Source organism: Pleurodeles waltl, chromosome 11, assembly GCF_031143425.1.
Source record: "Pleurodeles waltl isolate 20211129_DDA chromosome 11, aPleWal1.hap1.20221129, whole genome shotgun sequence".
Taxonomy (NCBI): Eukaryota; Metazoa; Chordata; class Amphibia; order Caudata; family Salamandridae; genus Pleurodeles; species Pleurodeles waltl.
In genome coordinates this window covers 248,134,062-248,159,277 of record NC_090450.1, presented here as the reverse complement: position 1 = coordinate 248,159,277, position 25,216 = coordinate 248,134,062, and the positions used below count along the sequence as shown (strand labels likewise).

At 44.5% G+C, this 25,216-nt stretch overlaps 1 protein-coding gene across 1 annotated transcript in view; it reads right to left on the bottom strand.

Annotated features, from left to right (window-relative positions):
• NYAP2 (neuronal tyrosine-phosphorylated phosphoinositide-3-kinase adaptor 2) overlaps positions 1-24,382 on the bottom strand; it is a 1,263,566-nt gene extending 1,239,184 nt beyond the window's left edge. The window contains exon 1 of the mRNA XM_069213494.1: positions 23,254-24,382. The gene's annotated coding sequence lies outside the window, so the exon portion shown is untranslated. The remainder of the gene's footprint in view (positions 1-23,253) is intronic.
• Between the last annotated feature and the right edge of the window lie 834 nt (positions 24,383-25,216).

The following is a 25,216-nucleotide window of genomic DNA, read 5'->3' as shown; positions in this document are numbered from 1 at the left end:
CAAGGATACCCTCCCTCTCTAGGGGCACTATGGCTACAGGTTTGGAGGTGGCCTCCCCTGTGGCTATCCTGACTTTCCTGGTCTCTCCTGGGACATACATGTCTGGGGTCACTAACTGTCTCTCATGCCAGTGGTAGGGATCCCATTCACCTGAATAGGGTGGAAGTGCATACTCCCATCCTCAGGGATCACCAGCTTACCATCTGGTCCTGTCTCCCAGCCCAATGCTAGGAGGACTTCATCATCTGAGGAGTCCTCCTCCATGGCTACACTGGACAGCCCAGTGCTAACCACCTTCTTTGGACAGGCTACATCTCCTCTGAAGTGACCTGTCTGATGACAGTCAAAGCAAGCCTTACTGTCCAAGAGTTATTTTAACCCTGAGTCTCCTTGTCTCTGCTTGTCAGAGTGGGAGTGGGATTTACTCTCCTCCTCCTTAGGGTTCTGGGGTACAGAGGGAGTCTCTGTGGTGGGCTTACCACCTCCCTCCTTAGGTTGTTGGGGACCTGACCCCCCCCCCCCTTCTTGGAGTCTCCCCTCTGGGACTTGACAACCACCCTGGTTCTCAACCACTCATCAGCTGCCTCCCCCAGCTCTCTAGGGTTGGTCAGCTTAGAGTCCACTAGATGCTGGCGTAACCTTTCTTGGATACAATTGGTCAAGATGTGTTCTCTCATGATCAGATTGTATAACCCCTCATAAGTATTTACTTTGTTACCATGAATCCAGCCCTCTAGTGCCTTAAGTGAGGTGTCTACAGAGTCAACCCAAGTCTGGGTACTGACCTTCTAGGTGTCCCTGAACTTCATCCTATACTGCTCTGGGGTCAGATCAAACTTCTTGGTTAAGCACCTCTTCATACTAGGGTATGAATCTGCCTCCTCCCCACCTAAGGTCAGAAGCCTATCCCTCCCTGAGTTGGGGACCAACTCCCATAAAAGTGAACCCCAGTATTGAGGCCTAACCCTACTCATTTGGAGTGCCCTCTCAAAAGCCTCCAACCACTTGTCTATGTCATCCCCCTCTACATATGCAGGAACCACCCCCTTGGGTAATCTGGGGCAAAAAAAAACAGCCGTGGACACCTAAGCTTCTCTGTCGCTGCCACCATCTCTTTTCTCTTCCCTTGCCCACTTTTTCTTTTCTAGGGCCAGCTTCTCTGCCTCCAAAGCTATAAATGCTAGCTGGGCCTCCAGCTCTCTTTCCCTGACGGATAGGTTCTCTCCTCCTGAAGGGACCCCCTTCCCCCAACTAGCTTTGGGTATGACCCTAGTGACTGTGTGTAGTGAGGACCGGTCTTCCTCATCCTCACTTAAGCTCAGATGCCCTCCCTCCCCTGAGTGGTTGGAGCTAGCATCCTCCCCTGCTTCTTCCTCCTCTGGAGCTTCCTCTGGGCCTACTTCTTGGGCCTCAGCCCATGCTGTCAGGAATTTAATCAGGACATGCTTCCTGAGGTCAGTGGTTGCAGGCACCCCCCTTGCAGTACAGAACCCCCTAAGCTAGACTACTGTCAGTGTGGGTAGGCTAGCCAGATCAAGCTCTATGGTTCCCTAGTTTTGTGTCAACAAAACGTTTTGCAAAAATTTAAAACAAGAATTTAGAAAAATCAAAAAAATTAAATAAATGAAATTAAACCAAATTAAAAATTAAAACCAATTTTTGCACTAGGACAATTTAAAGGATTTTTAATTTGTTTTACTTAAAACTGTAATGTGATACGGAACACAAGTACAGGATCCCACCACTGCGCACCAAAAACGTTGGAAAATGAGTTATTGGTAAGGGCAGGTAAGTACCTACACTTAGCAATAGGCCACTAACCTCCACTTAGGTCCAGTCAGGTCTCAGTAAAATAAACCCATCTCAACCCTTGGTAGCTTGGCAACGAGCGACAAGGCTTAACTTAGGAGACAAAGCGTAAAGCATTCAAATATCACTAAACAGTAATTAAATAAAATACAGGAAACAGTTTAAAAATCCAAAATCAATTTGTAACAATAGATTATATTTTTATCTTTAAAATGACACCAAAAAGAATAAAATCGGATAAGGGGAACCGGAGATATGAATTTTAAAAGAATTAATGCCTTCTAGCGCATATAAGCAACTAGCGCTCAAAGGGTTCAAAAAGGTCACATTGGAAAGGAACAAAGTCCAGAGTTCAGGCCACCCACGAGATAACACTGTCACACTTACTTTCAGAAGTGTTTGATTCAGGAAAGTAGTCCACAGCACCAGCCAAGGGTTCAGAGGCTATGGGGTTCCTCTTGGGGTCTGGGACTACAACTCCCACAATGCACCTCTTCAACTTATGGAGTTGCTCCAAGTGTCTCCAAACTTCTGGATCTTCTTCCAAAGGTCCTTTTTGTGTCCTTGAAGTGTCCACAACTTGACCCAAGGTTCCAGAAGCTCTGAGTTGCTCCTTGAGAGTTGGGACTACAATTCCCAGAATGCACCTGGTCAGAATCCGCAAATGGCCACTGGACGTTGGTCAGCTGGGCTCTGCTTGCAGGACTTGATGCAGGGAACTCTGGGCAGCTCTTTTGTACCTGTAGCAAACAGAGAGTCCCTTCTTGAAGCAGTAGAGACAGGTAAAGTCCTTTTAGTGGTGAAGCCCAAGTGTGCAGCTGGTGCAGTCTTCCAGAGTGCAGTGTCCAGGTGCAGGTCAGGGGTCCAGCATGGCAGTCCTTCTTCTCCTGTAGTTCTTCCTTGTTGAAATCTGATAGGGATCTGTGGTGTCGGTGCAGGTCTGCCAGTTTTATCCCTGCTCCTGGGTGAACAACAGGGGGGTCCTGGTTCTCTAATCAGGTGCAGGGTCCTTCCCTCTGTGATGACCAATTCCTGAGAAGTGTCGCAAAAATCAATCCCAGGGAGCAACATTCCTTCAAAATCCTAACCACACCCCTCTCCTGCCCTCTCCTAATCTAATCAAGGGGGCACCTAATTGTCTGGGTTTGCAGGATGTGAGTATGTTGCTGGGTTGCTCCAAATGTCCTTCTCACCTTTGAAGACCAGTTTGACAGCCCTCCCATTCCTGCTTCACCATCTGCTGAGGGGGGACCTTCTCCCCCAGGCACACCTCTTTGTGTGGAGCCAGGCCACTTCACACCTCATCAAGGCAGCCTGGCCAGAGGCTGGCCAATCAGAGCACAGCAGCAATAACACTGCAGGGCTGAAGTTGGCAACTTTTCAGGTAAAGTTTAAAACTCTTTAACTGAACAAGTTACATTAAATCCCACAACTGGAAGTTGTGGGATTTATTATAACAATTAATTTGATACCAAACTTCTGGTATCTGTTACTTAAGGGGACTTTAAAAATTAAAATAAAGTCTCCCCATTCTAGACTATGGAGGCCATTCACTACAATGAGGGAAAACATAATGTGGCTGTTTTACCTCACCAGGGCTTTTAAAACTATTTTTATAAGGTCCCTGCTTATAGTTACATGGCACCCAGCTCTAGTGGCACATAGGGCACACCTTAGGGGTGACTTATGTGTAAAAATAAGGTAGTTTAAGACTTTGGAACTACTTTTAATTCCAAAGTCGAATTTGTATATAACTTTAGTTTAAAAGCAGCCAGCAAGTCAGGCCTGCCTTTAAAATGACACAGGGCACCTCAGCAGTACAGCTGCGGGTGCACTACCTATGCTGGGGTCCCTAAATCTACATGCCCTACCATATCTTAGGGATTTATAGGTAGGTTGACTTAGCCAATTATAATTAGCCTAATTTGCATACTGATTTTACAGAGAGCACAGGCCCTGGGACTGGTTAGCACTACCCAGGGCACCATCAGAGTCAGGAAAACACCAGCAAAAACTGGAAAATGGGGGCAAAAAGTTAGAGGGCCTCTGCAATCAGCTCTGTTCTCTTACACTTTATTTTAGTGACTGTTAGACTTTTCACCCTTGGCGTGGTCTCCCTTAACTTTTTTGCCTCTGTTCCCCAGGTTGTTGATGTGTGCTGGACTCTGATTTTGCTGTTTTTGTTACTCTGGGCACTTTACCACTGCTAACCGGTGCTAAAGTGCAAGTGCTCCTTTACAAAATGTGTATGCAATTGGCTTATCCATGACTGGCATATTTGGTTTACTGGTAAGTCCCTAGTAAAGTGCACTAGAGGTGCCAGGGCCTGTAAATCAAATGCTACTAGTGGGCCTGTAGCACTGGTTGTGCCACCCACAAAAGTAGCTCTGTAATCATGTCTCAGACCTGCCATTGCAGTGTCTGTGTGTTCAGTTTTAACAGATAATTCGACTTGGCAAGTGTACCCACTTTCCAGGCCTAAACCTTCCCTTTTCCCACATGTAAGACACCCCTAAGGTAGGCCATAGGTAGCCCTAAGGGCAGGGTGCAGTGTATGGTTAAGGTAGGACATATAGTAATGTGTTTTATATGTCCTGACAGTGAAATATTGCTAAATTCATTTTTCACTGTTGCAAGGACTATCCCTCTCATAGGTTAACAAGGGGGCTACCTTTAAATCTGATTAAAGTGTAGATTCCCTTTGGGAGCAGATGGACATGTGGAGTTTGGGGTTTCTGAGCTCACAATTTAAAGATACATCTTTTAGTAAAGTTGATTTTAAGATTGTGGTTTGAAAATGCCACTTTTAGAAAGTGAGCATTTTCTAGTATATGGTACCTAGGTACCCTGGGTATTGGGGTTCCAGGAGATCCCTATGGGCTACAGCACTTCTTTTGCCACCCATAGGGAGCTCAGACAAATGTTACACAGGACTGCCACTGCAGCCTGAGTGAAATAATGCACACGTTATTTCACAGCCATTTTCACTGCACTTAAGTAACTTATAAGTCATCTATATGTCTACCCTTCACTTGCTGAAGGTTAGGTGCAAAGTTACTAAGTGTGAGGGTACCCTTGCACTAACAAAGGTGCCCCCACATAGTTCAGGGCCATTTCCCCGGACTTTGTAAGTGCGGAGACACCATTACACACATGCACTACATATAGGTCAATTCCTATATGTAGCTTCAGAATGGTAACTCCGAATATGGCCATGTAACATGTCTAAGATCATGGAATTGTCCCACCATGGCAATTCTGGTATTGGGGAGCCAATCCCATGCATCCCCGGGGCTCCACTATGGACCTCGGGTACTGCCAAACCAGCTCTCTGGGGTTTTCTCTGCAGCTACCACTGCTGCCACCCCACAGACAGGGTTCTGCCCTCCTGGGGTCTGGGCAGCCCAGTCTTAGGAAGGCAGACCAAAGAATTTCCTCTGAGAGAGGGTGTTACACCCTCTCCTTTTGGAAATAGGTGTTAAAGGCTGGGGAGCGGTAGCCTCTCCCAGCCTCTGGAAATGCTTTGAAGGGCACAGATGGTGCCCTCCTTGCATAAGCCAGTCTACACAGTTCAGGGAACCCCCAGGCCCTGCTCTGGTGCGAAACTGGACAAAGGAAAGGGAAGTGACCACACCCCTGTCCATCACCACCCCAGGGGTGGTGCCCAGAGCTCCTCCAGTGTGTCCCAGACCTTTGCCATCTTGGATCCAGAGGTGTGAGGGCACTCTGGAGGCCTCTGAGTGGCCAGAGCCAGCAGGTGACGTCAGAGACCCCTCCTGATAGGTGCTTACCTGACTAGGTGGCCAGTCCTCCTCTGAGGGCTATTTAGGGTCTCTCCTGTGGGTTTTCCCTCAGATAACGACTTGCAGGAATCCACCAGAGTGCCTCTGCACCTCTCTCTTCGACTTCTGCCAAGGATCGACTGCTGACTGCTCCAGGACGCCTGCATAACTGCAACAAAGTAGCAAGAAGACTACCAGTGACATTGTAGCACCTAATCCTGCATGCTTTTTCGACTGTTTCCTGTGGTGCATGCTTTGGGGGCTGCCTGCCTTTGTCCTGTACTGGAAGCCACGAAGAAATCTCCAGTGGGTCGACAGAATCTTCCCTTGCTCCAGCAGGCACCAAACTTCAGCATCACTGGTACAACGGGACCCCTCTCACCCTGACAAGCGTGGCCCCTGGAACACAGGTGGTGGACCCAAGTGACCCAGACTGTCCAGTGGTCCAACTGTCCAAATTTGGAGGAGGTAAGTAGTGAAAACACTGTAGAATACAATAGGATGCAATAGGCCTAGGGGCTACACAAACCATATATTAAGAAAGTGGAATGCGTACCACAAATGGACCCCTAAGCTAATGTAGTGTGTAGAGGGTCGCTGGCAATGTAAGAAAACACTAAGGGTGTCCAAGATACCCCACCCCAAGACCTTGAAAAGTAGGAGTAAAGTACTACTATTTCCCCAGAAACACACTAAACTCATGATAGAGGATTTTGCAAAGACCACAACAGACTGCAAAGCACTGAAGATGGTTTCCTGGACCTGAGGACCTGCAAAGGAAGGGGACCAAGTCCAAGAGTCGTGAAAGTGTCGGGGGGGGCAGGAGCCCACTAAACCCCGTATGAAAGTGCAAAATAGCTGCCTCTGGATGTAAGAAGCTGAAGATTCTGCAACAACGAAAGATGCTAGGAACTTCTGCTTCATGCAGAAGATGCCCCACGGAGTGCTGGAGGATGCAAAGTTGTTTCTTTGGCAAAAGACCGAAAACAAGCCTTGCTAGCTGCAAGAGTTGCAATTGAAGAAAATGGGTGCTGCCTGGGCCCAGTAAGGACCAGGATGTTGCCACTTGGGAGAGGAGACAGAAGGGGCCCTCAGCAACATAGAGAGCCCACACACAAGAAGGTAGCACCCACAGAAGAACTTGAACATGGGTTCAAAATGTCTGAACATGGTGGTCGTCTCAACACTGCAAAGGAGGGTCCCAAGGAAGCCGGAGATCAACTCAGGGAGCTGGGATTTGCAGGACAGAGTGCTGGAGACCTGGACTTGACTGTGCACGAAGGATTTCTTGGAAATGTGTACAGAAGCCCTAGTAGCTACAGTTCACGCGGTGCACAGGATTACTGTCTGGAGAGGGGAGGCAAGGACTTACCTCCTCCAAATTTGGACAGTTGGACCACTGGACAGTCTGGGTCACTTGGGTCCACCACCTGTGTTGCAGGGGCCATGCTTGTCAGGATGAGAGGGGTCCCGTTGTACCAGTGATGCTGAAGTTTGGTGCCTGCTGGAGCAGGGGAAGATTCTGTCGACCCACTGGAGATTTCTTCGTGGCTTCCAGTACAGGACAAAGGCAGGCAGCCCCCAAAGCATGCACCACAGGAAACAGTCGAAAAAGCATGCAGGATTAGGTGCTACAATGTCACTGGTAGTCTTCTTGCTACTTTGTTGCAGTTTTGCAGGCGTCCTGGAGCAGTCAGCAGTCGATCCTTGGCAGAAGTCGAAGAGAGAGGTGCAGAGGCACTCTGGTGGATTCCTGCAAGTCGTTATCTGAGGGAAAACCCACAGGAGAGACCCTAAATAGCCCTCAGAGGAGGACTGGCCACCTAGTCAGGTAAGCACCTATCAGGAGGGGTCTCTGACATCACCTGCTGGCTCTGGCCACTCAGAGGCCTCCAGAGTGCCCTCACACCTCTGGATCCAAGATGGCAAAGGTCTGGGACACACTGGAGGAGCTCTGGGCACCACCCCTGGGGTAGTGATGGACAGGGGTGTGGTCACTTCCCTTCCCTTTGTCCAGTTTCGCACCAGAGCTGGGCCTGGGGGTTCCCTGAACTGTGTAGACTGGTTTATGCAAGGAGGGCACCATCTGTGCCCTTCAAAGCATTTCCAGAGGCTGGGAGAGGCTACCGCTCCCCAGCCTTTAACACCTATTTCCAAAAGGAGAGGGTGTAACACCCTCTCTCAGAGGAAATTCTTTGGTCTGCCTTCCTAAGACTGGGCTGCCCAGACCCCAGGAGGGCAGAACCCTGTCCGTGGGGTGGCAGCAGTGGTAGCTGCAGAGAAAACCCCAGAGAGCTGGTTTGGCAGTACCCGAGGTCCATAGTGGAGCCCCGGGGATGCATGGGATTGGCACCCCAATACCAGAATTGCCATGGTGGGACAATTCCATGATCTTAGACATGTTACATGGCCATATTCGGAGTTACCATTCTGAAGCTACATATAGGAATTGACCTATATGTAGTGCATATGTGTAATGGTGTCTCCGCACTTACAAAGTCCGGGGAAATGGCCCTGAACTATGTGGGGGCACCTTTGTTAGTGCAAGGGTACCCTCACACTTAGTAACTTTGCACCTAACCTTCAGCAAGTGAAGGGTAGACATATAGATGACTTATAAGTTACTTAAGTGCAGTGAAAATGGCTGTGAAATAACGTGTGCATTATTTCACTCAGGCTGCAGTGGCAGTCCTGTGTAACATTTGTCTGAGCTCCCTATGGGTGGCAAAAGAAATGCTGTAGCCCATAGGGATCTCCTGGAACCCCAATACCCAGGGTACCTAGGTACCATATACTAGGGAATTATAAGGGTGTTCCAATATGCCAATTAGAATTGGTAAAAATGGCCACTAGCCTATAGTGACAATTTTAAAAGCAGAGAGAGCATAAGCACTAAGGTTCTGGTTAGCAGAGCCTCAGTGACACAGTTAGTCACTTCACAGATACACACATTCAGGCCACGAACTATGAGCACTGGGGTCCTGGCTAGCAGGATCCCAGTGAGACAGGTGAAAACAAACTTACATACATGTACAAATGGGGGTAACATGCCAGGGAAGATGGTACTTTCCTACATGTAGTGCTTAGTTTCTACTGCCAAACTGCAGCTCAGTTATTTGATCTCTACTCTTTTTGAATTGCTGCACATTATACACAATAATTTAACCCCTGGCTGAAGCCTTAAAAGTTTTCCACATGGAAAAAAGGAAGGCCATACCCCTATTTAACCAAAAATAGACCTGAATGCATTGCCTCATTTCTATGAGCCAGTCCTGGATTGAAAGAAGTGAGCAGTCCAGCTGCCACCTGGGCCTGTCACCTCTAGTTCTCTTCAGCTCTATTTTAACGGAAACCAATGAATGATCAGAAAATGATCTAGCTCAAATATCAGAGCCCGCTCTTTTAATCGACTGAGAAATGTAAAGAAGTCAATGCAGGAGGAGGTGTGATACCGATGTGAGAAGCAATGTATATTGTGAAATGCCTCGATGGTCACATCTCCATTGATCGAGTAATTGAAAATCATGTTTGAGTATAGCCATGAACTTATCAGCTTGTGACTTCATTTTTTTTTTTTGCTTTATTCTGATTAAATTAAAATCACCTCCTAATATTGGCCCCACAGCTCCCATAGCAATATTATAAATCTGCAGCAATGAGTCTACTTCATCAAAAACTGGGGCATAGTAGTTGACCAGATTTAACAGAGCACCACTTGCAACAACCTTCAATGATAACCATTACCCTGTGGATCTGTGAATACATCTCTCACCAACCAGTCCAGCCCCCTACACTACAAAATGTCAACACCCCTTACTGCAAGACCAGCTGAAGAAAAATAAGCATGAGGGTAGTACTTCAGAATATAGATATTTGAAGAGTTGTTCTTAAGAAGGGTTTCTTGTAGAAACAATACTTCTGGGGAAAAAGAGCCCAACTATCTAATCAGTCCCCCATATTTCAGTCTATTTGCCATGCCATTTATATTGCACAAAATAAATCTGACTTTACAGCCCATTTCATAGGTACCTTTTACTTGATAATTGTGTTCCTGTATTACTGTTTCGCTCATCCTCAAAATTTCAATCCTGGTACAAATCTGCTAAATTTAATTATATGCGATACCCCCTCCCCTGAATCCCACTCTGAAACCCCCGTAGTACTCCATAATGGAAAGCGAAAAGAAAAGAAAGAAGGACAGAACGGAAGAAAGGGCCCAACCCCAGCGAGAGGGGAATCGGCCACAATAGCCCTCTCACAGAACTTCTAGCTGCACTGGGTGCCATGGCACCACACCATGTCGCCCAGATGTCCCATAGCCACAATAAATATCACAGGCTTCATCAACCTAAAATAGCTTAATATCTAAATGCCGGGCTGAAAGTCCATGATGAGGGAGATCATACTAAATTAATTGATTCAGAATTGCTCTTCACCATGAATAAATACAAAGTTAAGACTGGGTGCAAACTCATCTCACCCAACTTGACCCTCCAGTGATCTTGCCCAAAACCCTATCCCCTTCAAAATCAAAAGCCCAGTGACATTAATCTACATTGTGGCATTTACACTTGGGACTGATTACCGATCTGCTGCAAAAGTTCCTGAGCCTCTGACATAATAGTAAATAAATTAAACTTCCTCTTGAAAAAACCTTCAATTTAGATTGTTGTGCAATTGATGCTTGATTACCCTGTGATTTAAACAGATACACAATTTTTACAAAGTCCTTTCAGTGTCGAACTGCTCAGACAGACATAGCTGCAAAAATGTGACACTGAGGTGTCTGGCATGGAAACCGTTTATCTTTAATTGCCTTGGCTAACACTTATTCTTTGATTTGATAATCCAGAGAATTAAAAGGATGGTACACGGAAATTTTGAGAAGGGGAACACTGCATCAGAACATGATGAGCTCTTGTTATTGTTAAGTCGTCAGAATGTCATGGCAGAACATGAGTTTTTATGAATGTGTCCACCCATTGGAGAACCTGTTGGGCCTCACATCCCTCGGGGAGCACTACTATGTGGAGATTAGCATGTCATGAACGGTTTTAATGTTCCTCTATCCTATACTTCAGTAAAGGTTTTAGTTTGTGGAACTGACTAACTTCTTTCTGCATAGTACAAACTTGATCTTCCAGTTCCGATATTCTGGACTCTGCCTTCTTCAGCCACTCTGGGAGTTGGGCCATAGTTTTTTCAATTTTAGAGAGTCTGGAATGCAGAGCTGCTCTTTCTGACACATGTGAAGCTCTGACTTCTCTGATCTGATCCAAGATTAAATTAAGCATGATTTTAGCATCCCATTGCATGGTGACTGCCATGGCACATGGATCTTGTTGGTGATCCTCCTGCTTTTGTCCTGCTAGGGGCATGACGGTGCCGCTGACCCAACCAGCAGCTGCTCACTTGCAAGGCTAAAAGGCTCTGGGCAGCTAGGCAATACAGCCTGGCCAGCAGCAGAAGGCACCTGTAAAGAGTCGACATTTGTCATACATGCAGGGGCTGATGTTACAAGAGAGAGGACCGTGGAGCTGTTGACTGAAAAACCCCCGATGCACCAGAGATTGCTTTGCCCTTTGAGAACAAGGGTATTTTTTTGCTTTACCATGGCTTGTATCAGGCTGTGGAAAAATACCCCAGGAGTCTATTTTTTAAGTTCTGGAGATTAAGCTGCTATTATAATATTCACTGAGTCTGCTGGGATTCCCACCGCCTGTGCTAAAGTTCAATTTGCCTTACCCGTGTCGAATTAGCCTTGTATAGCCAGATTGCCCTCTGAGCACACTGCGTTTGCTGCTATCCTAAGTTCTTTTGTGCAGCTGAGAGCTATGATTCACCGTGCCCCTGTTTCCCTGCATGTTTTTTTGCTCTCTGCACCAAGGCTGAAGCATCCAAATTGCCAGCCGCACCTGCTGGCTTGAAGTACTTTCTTATACTTTAAAATGCCACTTAAGTGTACCAGACATTGATACAGGCCAGTGCTGAAAAGATGCAAAAAAAACAAAAAACACAGCGTTCTAAGACACTTTATGAATCCTGAGGGTTTGATATTAATGATCCTAGCCAACGATTCTCAACAGGGTAGTCAATCTGCCGCTAATTAGATTTCAACAGAGCATGCAGAGCACTTACCACCCGTGAGAAACCTGGTGGTCCACTCCTCTCAAAAGAAGTCAAGAAAGTGGCCTATGTGCATCATGTGCGTAACAAAGGAACTTGAATTGCCTGCAATCGTCCGATCTGCAGGCCAGTTCCCGCATCGTTTCCAGCATGGGCACATAATAGCCTAGTAGAGGTCTGGTAAAGCTGTGATCGTTATGCCCACAGCATCATCCGTACCCTTGGTGGCATCATTTGCAGTGGCAATCTGTGGCTTCTCCAGCATCGCAACCCAGAATTGGAAGTGATGTGGCAGGGAAAGTGCCAGCAAGCACTCAGCAGCGGATCATGTGGGATCCGTCCACTGCTAGGCAGCTGTGTGAATCATCCTCGACGCAGGACCTCACAATGCTCCTCAACTAGGATTTAAGGTACTCTAGTTCATCTGACCTAATTGGGTACTTTAGCTGACCTGTGCCTCATTGCGGTTGGCCTAAACTTGTGACTTTGCCCCAGTCCTGTGTGACCAGATATCAACAGTTGGTGCCTTGTGCTTATTGGTGCTGTTTTAAGGACATCTGTAAAATTGCATATGTCTTGTTGTTCTTATAGATTTTTTGTCTTTTTGGTTTTGTTTTAAAAATTGCTCTATTTTTTTCACCCAGTGTGGGATCCTTTTGTGGTGTGTTTTCTACGGTATTACTGTATGAAGTGTTGCACAAATACTTTACACAATGCCTTTGAGTCAAGCCTGACTAGTTTATGCCAAGATACTATAGTTTTCAGCACAGGTTAATTTAGGGTTTGCTTGTGACCTCACCCTGAATAGGATTGTGGTTCTTGCTTGAATAGGGTTTCACCTCCCCCTCAACCAGTAACCCAATTTATTAGAGCTGCAAATAAAATTCACTTATGCAAATACATTTTTTAGCTGTTAGTGGATAGGTAGAAAGGGTGTCTGTGCAAGTCAGCTCCGTGTCTGTGCATGTCACTCTTAAGCATCAGTTAGCTGACTATACAAATTCATCCCCTTCTTTTATTTGTAATTTTGAGTGTCAGGTATTCAGATACCAAAATAGTGGCACAAAAAGGTGGACAGAGTCTAAGTCATGTACATCATTTAGGGTCTGCCAGAGATTGCTGCTGTGACCGCTGGCTTGCCTTTTGTGACTCTTGCAATTGACTTTGTGACTCATGGCCTAGGAAGTGGCAAAGGCAATACCAAGAACAGAACAGAAGCTAAACAGTGATTTGATGTGCCCTGTATACTTTCTGCAGCTTCAGCTGTGAACTGAGGCATTCAGTTAAAAACAAAGAAGTGTATGGCAGCAGAAACTGTATTCTGCTGAATATAACTTTTAAAATTAAATAACAATATATGTTTTTTTGACAAGATGTTGGAGATCTTTCTTATTGTGAACAAATGGAAAATTGTGTTTTTGAATATACACCTCACCAATGTGCTTAGTGAGTGATAATGCATTACAAGTGATGCTAACACCGCTAAAGGATGATTAATGTCAATAACATTGTTCACGTTGATCTACATAAAGAAATGCATGAAGAAAACTAATAATATTTTTTATGTTTTTTAATGTGTTTTTCTCTAATTTTGCAATACATTTTATGCTTAAGGTCTGCACTAGGGAGACAATTGAAGCAGGAGTGTAAATAATTTGGCTACCTGGTGTTTTAGTCGCCCTATATTTTCCTCTTCAACAAACACATAATTTGTGTGCAATAAAAAAACGGAAATGTATAATGTTGCTATCCTGTCAGTAGACTTTGTAAAATGTAGCTGATATATAAAGTGTATGTTTAGCTGTGTTATTAGCTTGCGTTATTACATAATTGTGCACCTAAAAGTCTCTGAACTTCATCAGTGTCAGTTACTGCGCTGTCATCAAGATTAAGGTCATGTGACATCACTTCCTGGGAGGATTGTCATATCATACAATGTCACTTCCTGTGATGTCACTGGGCCAAAGGGAAGCTCTGTAATATCACTTTGCTACCACTGGCATTTTGATGAAATCAGCTCTCTGACTCGACTGAGAGTAGCAGACCTGGAAATCTAGCAGGGGCTCAGGGATAATTCTAATGCAAAGTACTTTCCTAATCAGTGGTCAAATGCTGGGGATTATTTACTGTACGACAACTGATTTTATCTCATATTTTCAAAATAAAACAGAGTTTGGGGACACTAATGGCCTCACTATGAGATTTGCAGTCCCAACCCAGGACCGCCAAACTCTTGGTAAGTTACAGCCACCATAACAGTGGCGTTCCACCCAGCCTATTACAATGTTTCCGCCGGTCTGATGGTGGGAACATTTTCTTTGAACGTTCCCACCAGTAAGCCTGGCGGGAGCAGTGCTACAAGACAGCACTCGGCTCCCTTAAAGGAGCCAAGTGCTATCTTTTTGCACAAAGGGGGCCAACCAGCACCCTCAGAATGTGCACTGTCTGCAAAGCAGACAGTACACATTCCAATGGTGCTGGGCTGGGGGGGCCCTACACTGCCCCTGCCCGTGGCCACCCTGCACTTGTTTTCCACCAGCCTTTACATGGTGGGGAAACAGCCATGAAAAGGCTGGTGGAAAACAAGGTTATAATCAGCCAGGTGGTGCTGAGTTCAGTGCCACCTTGGATGACTACAACCAAGACTGCTGTCAGCCTATCGGAAACAATGTTCCCAGAGGGGACAGCGATCCCCTGGCGAGTCCATCCTTCAGGATTGTAATTGGGCAGTCGGATCACCTGGAGTGCGGTGGTCCGACCGTCAATGTGAGTGTGGCTGTCTACGGGCCACCACACTTGTAATGAGGCCCTAAGATTTCTGCAAGACTAAACTAACCACAGCAAAATACAGCAGTTCTCTCCACATTTCAGTATTAAGCCTCCATCTTTGTAAACAATACTGTATGCTTACAGTGTAAGAGATCATACTGTAACAACCACACCCAATAAAAAAAATACAAAAACATGTCAGCATACAGAGTGGGTAGCCAAGATAATATCACTATTTTTGTGTGTTCTAAGAACTTCAGACTTTCTGTTAAAGACAAAGAAAAGCTTGCAACAGACAAACAATGAAAACAGACTAAAAGAGAACTGCACCAGTGTGGATAACATCCCCCAGATGATAAACTACCATGCATACAACATAAGAGTTTAAGTAGGAACAGGTTTCAGACAACTTGAAATTCCCAAGTGCAAAAACAATTACACCTGAGAACTCCAGAGAGCTCTGAATCTCCTGGATTCCACATAATGCACTGCACAACCTAATCACAACTAGGGATTATAAAGAGCATATTGGTGGATTATGTCTGATTGGGAAATTCAGTTCTTAAAATGATGTACATCATGTGCTAAGTGCCTATATATGTATCGGATGCCATTGAGTAGACTTGCAATCAGATTTTAGCACTCAAACCCCCCTGAGAAGTAACTAAGTAAGGGGTGTGAATTTTAGCAAGATAAATTTAAGGAAGGGCTTCTACCAATGCTTTCAAACAAGATCAGTGATGGTAGAGCTTCAACAAGCTGAGTTCCAGATATTCCTTTTTTTAACAATTCAATACCTTCCAATAGCACCTTTAGCTAAAAGTGAGCCTCAACTTAAAAATTGATGGTGATTTGAAAAATCTCAAGAACGTTAAAAAATTATGCAAAAAATCTAAGATCCTATATAGGTAAACATTCAAGCAGTAAAACTATCCAACAAAACACTGACTAAAGACGTGGTCACAGAGACAAAAGAAAAGAAAAACAATACAGGGAGAACAGACAGACACCCACTTCGAAATGGAGAATCTTTTCTTCGAAGTTAAAGAACAATGATATGTTGTAGATGTTATAAATCACTGTTAAGTGAGAGAAATCATAAAACTGTGAAGATTATTAGAAGATGTAGTTTATGCAAATACCCATAAGAACTAAAAAGTCTATATTTAAAGCCTTATTTAGAAATTGGCAAATACAGTATTCTTTCGCAACATAGTACCCTGTCTGCCAAACCCTTGGTACGCCTGCCCTATGTAGAGATTGACAGACCTTACGTTTTCTGTTGATGGAGCCTCCATTGCCTTTGTCGATGAAAATCTTTTTCTGATGCCCTAATTCAGTATGACCCATCGGAGAAGGACATTACACTGGCCATTCAATTGGTGGAGTATAGCGTAATGTCTTTCTTTTCTGTCTGCCATCACTAGGAAAAGCTTGGTAGTGAAGGACAGTGAAATACAATGGCCACCATACCATGGAAGAAAGCTCCAAGAGTGTGGAGTCATTAGTTGTATGTTTTTAGACACAAGCTCCCACTTTGGAAGTTTGTTTCTGAAAAATTAAAACTTTAAAAAAGGTTGGTAAATGGGTGTCAAAACTGATGGTGCCGTTCACCAATTGTTTTTGTACACAGAAAGAAACTGCTTTGAAGGCAATCCCTGTCAATAAAGAGAGGAGACCACTGGGCCAGGGGTCACTTCTAAGTTCAATGTTTGCTAGTCAGTCAGGGTGGTGAAGGTAATGTCCTCGCCATGCTGACAAAGGGAGAACTCTCCATTAAATTATAATTCACTCCTTTTGGTCACTATAAACCTTACAAGACATTCAGGAGATGATACACAAGGTAAATTGTGCTCCCTAATTTTAGAGAATTGTCATCCAGACATTAAATCTGGCTCCCACATGCTTTGGCATGGGTGTATAGCAACAGATGAATTTAGACTAGACAGAAACAGTTACTTAAGCTCCGGCTGAGGGTATTTTTAACATGAATCAGCCCCAAAAAGGGTAATTGCTACAGTGAACACAATTAGAGGGCGCCCCATGTGACATGTGGGGGTGGGAGACACATAAACTCAAATAACAGTGCATGCAAACTGAAAATAAGCACCAATAGGTCCAGTTTGTTCTTAGTAGATGCTACAGAATGGAATAGTGTGGCAGCAAGTAAGCAATTGAAAATACATGCTTAGGCAGTAATCTGAAAGTAAAGTCTATCAGCAGTAGCAATAATAATAAGGAAACAAATAATGCAATTATTATTTTTAACAACTGGTGTCTGTATAACCCCTGAAGGGGACAAGCACCAAACTCTCCAAAATAAAAGTCATGATTTGCTCTAAAGAGAAAGGATATCTAAATACCCTTACAACGAGCAATAACTTCAAAGGGTACCAATGAGGATACCCTGATAACAGACTGCACTGCATCAAATCTGATTTTTGTTATGGAAGGTGGGCCAAAGCTCACTAGTACATTATTTGTCACGAGAATTATCTTCTGGATAAGAAGTTAGAGTAAGGGGTGAAGGACATCAACTTTCCACATGGAGGACCTCGCAAAGGGGTTATCTCGATGTGTCCAACCCTGATAGAAGCCAGTGACAAAAAAAGTGCCACTGAGTTTCCAATAATGAAAAGATGCCTTCCAGCACATAAATGAGAAAGAGAACAAGGTTGAAGTTTCTGAGATATAGGTCTCCAGGTGAGCCAAATGAGCAAGATAAGGATTCAAGAAATATAAAGCAGCTATACAACGGACAGACTGAAAATCAGCTCACATCACACAGATGCATCACAATCCTTCTATCAATAAAGACGTGAAAGTCATATCTCAGACATTCCTTCTGATGAAGAAAAGAATGACATATCATGTGCACTAAAACTCACCCACAAACATGACACAGCAAGGGCTAATCAGATGGAAATGGTCAATTTTTGCACCATTTATGTGGTGCAGGACCTGCAGACAACCTGACTATTGACACTATGGGCACAGTGTGGCAACTTGGCCTTTGGGAAATCATCCCTTCAATTAATAATTTGCATAATTACAGGTATCCTCGGATTTCACTGAGTGGAAGTCTGCATGGACGCTACAGCATCTGTATGCAGTTCTGATATTGTTCTTGTAGTTAATTTTACCATCCTTGTAACCCAAGACTAAGATCCATCTCATTACTTGGGAAGAATTCGTATCCAGAGAAAATCTAATATCACAAATTACAATTGCATTATTACTTTGGTGAAGTTATTGATTGATTACAATGTTTTGAGGTCAGAGTTGGTGCTAACCTGGGGAATCTATGGTCTGCACATCTTATCCCCGGATATTTTCCCTCCTTATGATCTCTTTTCCTTGGGCAGGTTTCACCATGAACTACTTAATAAAACCTGCACTGGGAATAAAGCTAGTATATATTATAACTTGGAATACAGGGCTTGTGTGCCTGTTCACCACAAACCGAGTATTTCTTTGAAACTTGGAAGGGAAAAGAAGGAAGAGACAGCAAAAGAAAAGGGAAGGTGAAAGAAAGGCATGGAAGCGAAGTAGAAAGGATGAAATGGGTAGGTGGAGGGGGGCATAGCTTCAGGGGTGTGTGGGGTCTTACACTCGCTAATAAATGTATTTTGTGATAAATAGTTGGGTGCAGGTGCTTTAAGTCGGGTATGGTAAGGTGTCTGTTGAATTTCACTAGGAATTTTCACCCAGGCAAAAACGCACATCCACACTCTCTCCCTCTCTCAGTTTGAAAAGTTGGTTATTTCACAAAAGAGTGACGTTACTTTAACTTAGTACACCTACCAATCTGCATTCCTTTCCCTTTGCACTGCCTTTTAAGCCCATCTCATGTGCCTTGCTTGTCTTATAATACATTTTAACATCATGTGCCAATGTGATTGTTGCCGCTGACCCTCCAACACCCCATCATACTGGCCAAGCTACGTCCCTGTGGGTGGATATGGAAGGTATGAAAGGGTGGGGAAAAGAAAAGTAAAAAATGGAGGGAAAAGGTGAGCAGGGAAGGGATTATAGTGTCACCATTAGGGAAGGAAATCTTAAAATAAGCATTCTAATTTCATGTATGAATTAAGATTCCCATGGAGTATCTTCATGGTGCTTCAGGACACCATATGAGAGGTTTCAATTTGACCTAGGAAGAACACAGTCACAGCTTATCGGAATTCTTGGAAATAGGGGATTGCTTGTTTTCACTGAAAAAAATTGAAACACACCTACATGTGTGTGTGTGTGTGTGTGTGTGCGTGTGTGTGTATGTGTGTGTGTAAGTGTGCGCGCAGGCACGTAGTAGTCCTATTTGCATACAGCTGACTACATACATTTCAGCCTTGGTGCCCATGCAGAATACATATTAAATTAAAGGTGCAAATGGGATAGCATTCTCTAAAGGAGACTGGCATAAGAACCTACTGAGGATGGCATGGGGTTCTAAAGTTTACAATTTCGGTAACCTGTGCCCTCCTTTGCACTTCATCCAAACACTTTGCTCCTAACAGTCCATGCACCACAATAACCTGTCACTCGGCTACTTCCCCACTTCATTCACATTCAGCAACCACTCTTCAAACCAAACTCTGTAGGGTGTCCTGATCATTCACCTGCTACTCAGCTAAACTGGATGAAAATTAAGTCTACAGCCTCGAAATCTCACCCATGCATCATGCCTGCGGTTGACCTGGTATGTTTGACCCAATGCGTATGCCAAATGCATGCAGAGTATCACCTGGACACAGCGACTGTGTCAATCAGGAAGAAAGAAAACAAACGATCTTCTCACGTAATGGTTGCATGCGCTATATTGACAGTGAAGGAAGTGATGCAGGAAGAATCAGGAAGCCTGATTCGTCGCTCCCTGTCACCTAAGTGCCCACAGCGCAGCCATCCCAAAGAGTTTTTCAGACAGTTGATTGGAAACGAGTGACAAACTTGATGAGACATTAATATATACTTTCGCGGTGGTTCCCAACCTATGGTGTGGGGACCCCTTGGGGTCCGCGAAGCCTCCTCAGGGGGTCCGCGACTACTTAGAAAATTAAATAATATTAACAGATTAGTCCCTCCAGCTTTCAGTAATGACTCAGTGGGGGTCCCCGGATTCGAATTATGATTCAGTGGGGGTCCCAGGGTTCCAGTAATGATAAAGTGGGGGACCACAGAAGTCAAAAGGCTAGGAACCACTGTACTATAGCAATCCAATAAACTCCGGCCTTCATGACTGTCAAATATGTCGAATAGCTATGTCATTATGAGCTCCAGAATAGAAGCAAAATAAGAAAGAAAAACACATTCGGTACCAGACAGAGACAAACCAGACATAGATAGAAAAGACAGACAAGATGACGGGGAAGGGTGACAGACAGAGATGACAGACATAGATACAAGGTAGAAGAACGAGAGTCAACCAACACCGTGGTGACGTGTGGAGAGGGGGGAGAGAGGGGTGCAAAAGAAAGATGCAGCATAACTGGGAGAATGGCGGAAAAATAAAAAGTGCCAGACAGGGAGGAGGCCAACAAAAGAAAGAGGCACAGAAACACATTCAGCAATGACTGCTAATGTTTTATAATTCGGTAGGCAGGACTGTGGTGAGCTTGATGATCAAACTAAGTGTCATCCACCTTCTTTCAATGAGGAAACCTTTGTGACTCGCCAATTTTATGTCACAGTCGAAGCAGCAAAGCTGGACAGGCAGTGAAGTATTCTCAACAAACCAGGGACAAAAGCAATGTTCACCTTTAACAAGTCATCCTTTCTGATGGTGTCTGTTTACTAATGTGATCACGTTTTAGCCAGAAGAACCAGACAACAGACACATTTTTCCATCTCATCCGACAGCGTAAACACGGATCTGTGACACAGGCTGCATGTCTTGCACTTGTGCTGAAGGAGTCTGTCGAGAACACTGTGAGGAGACACTCATCTTTCGCCTTCACAAATGAATGACGGAAGAGGCCATTTGCTGAGACATGGCAGGGATTGCATTACCATAACTTCAAAGTGCTACAGATTGAAGGTCATGCCACTGACACCCTGTGTTTCAGAAATGAATGTAATCTCCCAGTGCAATCTGTTAGGTAGGACCCCATTCCATTCTCGCAGCACACACAATGGGGGTGCCTACTGCCGTGCACTCGCGTAAGCAGTGTTATTGATTGGAAACATCACTTTTCAGACACTTGCAGTTGTTTCTGTGTTATTGATTGCAAAGCACCACTATTTGGACACATGCCGTTTTCCCCCTTTTTAAGGGACCTCAAAGCACTACTTGTGTACACTTGAAGGTGTTTCTGTGCTATTGATCGCAACGCACCACTATTCGACCACATGCAGTTGTCCCAGTGTTATTGATAGATTAATTGAAACGCACAACTATTCGGACACAGGCAGTTGCCTCTGTGTTATTTGTGGGGAAGCGCCACTATTCAGACACATTCAGTTTCCGTGTTATTGATCGATTGCAAAGCACCAATATTTGGGCACATGCAGTCGTCTACGTGTTGTTCATTGCAAAGCACAACAACTCGGACCGTTGCATTTGTTTCAATGTTATTAGTTTCAAATCACCACTATTTGGACACATGCAGTTGTTTTGTGTTATTGAGAGCGAATCACCACTATTCTGACGCATGTAGTTGTTTTTGTGTTATTGAGTGCAAAGCACCACTATTCGGACACGTGCATTTGTTTCTGTGTTATTGATTACGAAGTTCCACTATTCTGACACATGCAGTTGTTTTGTCTTATTGATTGAAAGCACCACTGTTTGGACACATGCAGTTGTTTCTGTGTAATGGATCTCAAAGCACCACTTTTGTACACTTGAAAGTGTTTCTGTGCTACCGATTGCAAAGCACCACTATTTGGACACATGCAGTTGTCTCTGTGTTATTGATTGCAAAGCACGACTATTCGAACACATGAAATTGCTCTGAGTTATTGATTGTAAAGCACTACTATTTGTACCCATGCATTTGTTTCTGTTTTATTAATTGTGAAGCACCACAAATGGGACACTTGCATTTGTTTCGGTGTTATGGGTTGCAAAACACCACTATTCTGACACATGCCGTTGTTTTGTGTCATTGAGTGCAAAGGACCACTATTTTACCACTTGCAGTAGTCTCTGTGTTTTTGATTGCAAAGCACAACTATTCTGACACATGGAGTTGTTTCTGTGTTATGGTTTGAGAAGCACCACTATTCTGACACACGCAATTGTTTTTGTTTTATTGAGTGCAAAGCACCACTATTCGGACACATGCAGTTGTCTCTGTGTTATCCACTATCCTGACACATTGGGTTGTTTCTGTGTTATTCAGTGCAAATCACCACTATTTGGACATTTTCAGTTGACTGTTAATTGTAAAGAACCACTACTCAGACACTTGCATTTATTTCTGTATTATTGATTGCAAAGCACCACTATTTGAACACTTACAGTTGCTGGTCTGTGTGTAACTAAGAAATGGGTCGTGCATCTTGTACGTTTGGAATCCAACTGTGTTCGATCACGTGACTACAGCAGCACAGTTTAGCCGCAACACACACATTAAAATGATTTTGCTGCACTGCACAGTCCCACTGTAAGGCTTATCTTATAGAATGTAAACAACATAGTATGACCGACTTTCCGTTCCTTTTGCGTGTAGTATTTCCATGACAACGCAGGACATATCGCTGAAGGATTCATGCGTGTTGCAAACTCAGAGAAACAGCGGCTGGCATCTGGGTTAAGCTCTTCACTTAGAGTGAAGGGAATGAAAGTAGCTTACTGACTCCATGCAATCATTATAAAGGCTTTTAACGTATTAAAATGTGGGCGGGCAGAGGCGCATACAGAAATGCTCCCCCCCTCTACAAGGGCGGGAGTGAGGGGGGGGGGGGGGGGGCGCTTTCAGCTAGAGATAGAAGTGTTTCCGACCAGGACCACCAGATAGTCCGAGCACAACATTCCCAAGAGGGACTCATGCATTATTAACCAGGCAATAACTAACCTGCGTGCGTGTCACAATATTGTACAGCTGAGTCTTAAATACACTTGTAGCCATGGTGGGTTTGTAACGGCCAACACATGTGCCAGACATTAATAATTAAGGGGATCTAGGGCAGTTACCCTTCCACGGACCGTCGTTTTTAAAGAGAGTAAGAAAAACAGGACTGGCAAACAGAAACGGGAAGCGACACAAACTTGAAGGCCTATCTTATTATAGCTCTTTAGAAATTATTTTTTAAGCAAAATATCCTGACAGAGCGGATGCTTTTGGACTAAAGTACGCCATTACTATAAAATACGAATATCAGGACATTCACTCTTGATAAACTTGCACAATTCAGGCGTCTAGCTCAATTTACAAAATGGGATTAAAATCGTTTGCTGCATACACTGAATTCCTGTAAAAATTACACTTCCATGGACAGTCACAACAGATAGATATAGATAGATCGATAGATAGATAGATAGATAGATAGATAGATAGATAGATAGATAGATAGATAGATAGATAGATAGATAGATACGACTGCAAAAAGAGACATAGAGAGAGTGAGAACATTCAGAAACGAAAGACACAAAGAAGGGATGTGACTGATCGAACTAGAGAGAGCAAGAATAGATAGATAGTAGGTAAGTTTCTGAGATGGAAAAGAGGGATGATCCGATCAAAAACAAAACACCGGGACTTTAACATAAGACATCCCAAAGCAAAACGTGATAACCTAAATGAAATGAAAAACATAATGTACTTACCTAAAGTGAAGACAACGACAACAGGTAAGTAAGTGCAATGATGAAAGGTGGTTGGTTGTCTAAAAAATCCACTGGCTGGATTTGACCTCAATGCAATCCGAAGAAGTTTTAAGCACCATTAGAAACTGGATTGCACTCAAATTCCGTGTTTTCAATTAAAGTGCATTGTATTGAGACAGTAAGTACATACAGCCTGTAGATACCAACATTACTAAAATGACAGGCTTCCTCGCACAGCAGCCAAATGACCTTCAAAGTTTGGCGGCATTTAAAGTCCCCAAAGCAGAAACGTCCTTGCCACTCAAAGTCCACATTCAGATGCAAGAGGGCTCGTCTAGTGTGCAAATAACGGGTTGCTTGCAGGTCCACCGGCGAACAAACTGCATGATATGTTGCCACCTTGCCACACGGATTACAGCACCATCAAATGCAATCACGTCCTGCATGCCCAAGTGGTTCATTTGAACATGTGTATTAGCCTAACCACAACATGTGAAACTAGTATCCAATCCAGGTTTCTTGGTGCTTCGAGGACGTGTTTTCTCATTGCTGCTGTTGGGCTCGGGGTCTGAGGCAAGCCGGCTCCTCCAGGCACCGTCCCTCCCTTGTGGCTAGCTCGCTGTGCTCGGCGTCGTCCTCTCCAGCTGCCGCTGTAGTCGTTAGATTAATGAACGATTCTGAAACAAAGAGCGAGCCTTCCTTTCAAAAGCAGCAGCAGTCGGGTCCGCTTCTGCGTGGGCAATCCACCTGTACCCCACACGCAGGCTGTCCGCATGCTAGCACCCTGGACAGCTCCCTCCGCCTAGGCCTGCTGGCCAGGGTCTGAGGAGACGCGAGCGTGGAAACGAAACGGGCGGAGGGCTGGGTTGGGAGGGGGATATCTTCCCTGCTCAGATTCCAGGGTCCCTGGGGCTCCGGGCCTCATTAAAGAATCCTATCTAGGCAACAGATTCCCCCTCCTTTTATCTCCACAGTACCGGAGTCTGCACAGCAAATGATGCAGGTTGGACGAGGAACAACTGCATGCCACAGCCAGCCCGTGTAGGTGAGTGTCTGAAGAAACCTGCTCGCAGCAAGGGATGCCCGCCTGCCGAGAGCGTGCGAGTTAACCCTTCTTCTGCCTCGCGGTGGTTAAAAAAATGAGCAGTCACTGGACGAGGACCCTCCACGGCTGGCTTTAATGCCTGCTATTGATATCTCATTTTCACTCCCTCCCAATACCACCCTGCACATTTAAGGCTGACGCGGAAGGGCCTGCTGCTGTTTGGGCGAAGATGGGAGGAGCGTTTTAACCTCGTCAAAATAAGCTCCCGCCACCTGCTACCAAGGCATGAAAACAAAGCTGTCAGAGATTAGGAAACATACGTGTACGCCATTGTATTAAGGCATATGTTACTTCGGTGGCATTCTGACAATAAGAAATATGCAGAATGACGCGTGCAATGCAAGCTGCTTCCCTACAGCCACAATTTTGAAATCTGCAGTTTTATTGATTTCGAAACTCTCAAATTAGGACTTTTATGCCCATTTGTTCCGCGGGGCAAATAGGAAAGATATGCAATTGTATTCATTAGTAAACTGTAAAAAATAGGACTTTTTGTCTAATTATGAATTGGGGACATTTTTCTTGCTTTGCCAGCAATATATACAAAGTTTTCACAAAATTTCTGAAATTTCAGAAGGAAAGGCTGGGACATTTCGCAAGCCACTAATAATTTCATAAAAACATTAATACACAGTCCAGCAGGTTACATGGTTTTACTGCTGCCAGTTCCCAACAACATTTTTGTCAGGCAGGTGATCTACAGGAAGCAAGCACACCTGTAAGAAATTGGATTATCTCAGAAGGGTTGAAGCACAACTCATATAGTAAAAAGGAATCCTTCTCACGGTGAACCACACAAGTCCCTATAGATAAAGCTATGCTGAACTCTTTGGTAGCTTGGCACAGAAACAATCAGAC